Source organism: Elephantulus edwardii, unplaced genomic scaffold, assembly GCF_000299155.1.
Source record: "Elephantulus edwardii isolate Elephantulus edwardi_28Jun2011 unplaced genomic scaffold, EleEdw1.0 scaffold00447, whole genome shotgun sequence".
NCBI classification, from domain to species: domain Eukaryota; kingdom Metazoa; phylum Chordata; class Mammalia; order Macroscelidea; family Macroscelididae; genus Elephantulus; species Elephantulus edwardii.
In genome coordinates, this window is record NW_006400197.1 from 15524 (window position 1) to 18806 (window position 3283).

The following is a 3283-nucleotide window of genomic DNA, read 5'->3' on the forward strand; positions in this document are numbered from 1 at the left end:
CGCAGGAGGGGAAGACCCTCTATGAGATGGATTGATTCGGTGACTGGGTTAATCGGGATGGGTGTGTCAGAGGCGGTGCGGTTGGCGCAGGATAGATCATGGTTTAGGGCTGTTGTGCATAGGGTCGCTATGAGTCGGAAACGACTCGACGGCACATAACAGCAACAACAACCTGAAAGATGCCTCTTTGGTGTCATCCGAGGTGACCTTCCCCAGTGCGCAGCTTCCCGTCTTCCCTCTCTGGCCATTTTTTCCTGGGTACCTGAAAGATGCCTCTTTGCTGTAATCCGATGTGACGTTCCCCAGTGCGCAGCTTCCTGCCTTCCCTCTCTGGACGGTTTTTGCTGGGTACCTGAAAGATGCCTCTTTGCTGTCATCCGAGGTGACCTTCCCCAGTGCGCAGCTTCCCGTCTTCCCTCTTCGGCCGGTTTTTCCTGGGTGCCTGAAAGATGCCTCTTTGCTGTTATCCGACGTGACCTTCTCCAGTGCGCATTATATTTTAACTTTCTTTGTGGGTGGTAGTGTTGTTGTATACTATTAAGTTGGAATCAACCCATATTGTACAACTGTGATGACATTAAATTTATTACCTTTTTTTCATGACTTTTAACCATATGTAATGTGGCTCATTGAGGAAATGCTAATTGTTTTCTTTCTTTTGTTTAGCTGTACAGAAATTTTATAATCTTGTCCTTTTTATCTGGAAATTCTTTGGCCATAACTCACTCTTAAAGCTACCTTTTTTTTCTATCTGATTAATAATTTGATGGTTATTTGGGTGGTTTTTGTTGAGTTTGTTGTGTGGGTTTGGTTTTGTTTTTTGGTTTTTTTTTGTTATTAGTTTGCATACGGAAAAAAAAAAGCAGTTGTTAAGTAGCATGTTATTTCAAATCCAGGAAATCTAACATTTCGTTGATACTTTAAGAGCTGATGAATCACTCAGGGGAATGAAAGCCTTGGACAATAAACTTGATATGTTTTAAGAAAAAGTAACTTTATGATATGCCCACCTACATCATACCAACCACACTGGGTAGAGGATGTAACACATATGCTGTCCAGCAATTTCGTTTGCTTTTACCTAAATGTCTTGGTTTAGGAGCAGTTGAGTGAAAAATAGATCTGGCCCCATTTTGCTATAGTGTTGTTTACCTTTTTTTTCACTGAGGTGCCAGTATATTCAATAAATTTTAGCTATGAGTCCCATATCAGATATGTCATTGTTGTTGTTATGTGACGTCAAGTCACCTGCAACTCATAGTGACCTTTTGTATCACAGCTCTGAAGCCTGCTCTCCTGAGCCAGTCTCACTGACTCTGATACATCTACCCTAATTGCCCTGGTTACTATATCAAACCGTCTCATCCCGGATCTTCCTCTCCTGCACTGTCCCTCCACCCTTCCGAACATGATGTCCTTCTCCAAGGATCGGTCCATCCTGGCCACATGCCCAAAGTATATGAGATGGAGCTTCAAAATCCTAGCCTCCAAGGAGAAACTTGGTTTCACCCTCTCAAAGACTTATTTGTTTTCTTGGCAGTCCATGGTATGTTCAAGATTTCTCCAGCATCACAACTCAAAGGCATCAATTCTTCTTCTATTGTCCTTAGTCTCTATCCAGCACTCTGATGCATAGCAAGTAATTGCAAAGACCATAGGCTTGATCAGTAGTACCTTAGTTTCTATATTGATATTGTTGCTTCCCTAGGCTCTGGAAAGGTCCCTGATAGCACATTTACTTAATGCAGTTCACCTTTTGATTTCTTGGCTGCTTGTGCCAAAAGTGTTGATTGTGGAGCCAAGAAAGCTGTAACTGTTAATAACCTCAATCTCTTCTCCATCTACCATAGTGCTGCCAATTGGCTCAGTGGTGATATGTAATTACCAAATATTTTTCCCAGTCTATGGTTTCCACTTTTACCCGATTGGAGAAGTTTTGTTTTGTTTTGTTTTTTTAATGTGCATAGGGTTTTGATTCTTAGAAAGTCCCATTCATCTATTTTGTTCTCTCCTGGTTTTAAGTTTTCATCAAGCTTAAGTGAAATATCTCAGTCACAAAAGGACAAATACTGCATAACATCACTCTTATAAAGCAGGTCTGACATCAGGGATTAGGAGTACAATAGGATAAGAGTGAACATATAATCACCATTGCATTGGAACGGATGAGAGAAAGATCTAAAATGAATTACATGATTAGGCATTATATGGACGACAGCAGCTCAGAATAAGAGATATATCATTGCAAAGAGGACTGGGGTTGGGGGGTTGGGGAGGTGGATAACAATAAATGATTTTTTTTTAAAGTGAACTTGGGGAGGGGGAAGGGATGACAAAGGGGTAAAATATTAATTATATGAATTAATGAAAATCTAACTTCTCTGTAAATGTTCATTAAAATCACAATTAAAATATTTTTTTTTACTTTGCAATTCCATTCATTGTTTCACTTTTCTCCCTGTCCCCCCCCCCAACCCTGCCCCAGTACACTCTTCTCTTTGAAAAGTATAAGGAAAATTCTTTCATTGTTTTACAATCCCACTTCCCAGGCCCACTCCACTATGCGGCCTTCATTCTGGACTCCTGTCATGACAATAATACCTAATCACATATCCCTTTTAAACAGTTTTCTCCCTCATCTGTTTCAGTGCTGTATACATTATTTATCCTTCTCTGTCTTCCTTCAAACCCGAGGTCAGTCCTGTTTTACAACAGTGGCACCATGCAGTATTTGTCTTTTGTGACTGAGATATTTCACTCAGCATAATGTCCTCCAGGGTCACCCATTTTGAATAATACTGCATGAGTTCCTTTTTTTCAATGCAGCATAGTATTCCATTGTGTGAATATACCACAGCTTCTCTATCCGCTTGTTTGTTGATGGGCACTTGGGTTGTTTTCAACTCCTTGCTATTGTGAAAAAAGCTGTGATAAACATGGGTGTGCGTATATCTGCTTGGATGTCGGCTAAGGTCACTGTGGGGTATATTCCCAGTAGTGGAATTTCTGGGTCAAATAGTATCTCTATTTGCAACTTTTTGAGAAAGCGCCATACCACCTTGCATAGTGGTTGCACCATTTTACACTCCCACCAACAGTTAATAAGGGTTCCAGTTTCTCCACAACCTTGCCAGCATTTTTTTTTTTTTGCTGTTCTGTTAAATTTTGCTATTCTTACTGGGGTAAGATGATATAGTTGTTAAGTAAAATAAAATTTTATTTTTAAAAAAGAAAAACAGATCTGAATCTCTCTCTATTCTACACCATCCTCATGATCTCTCTT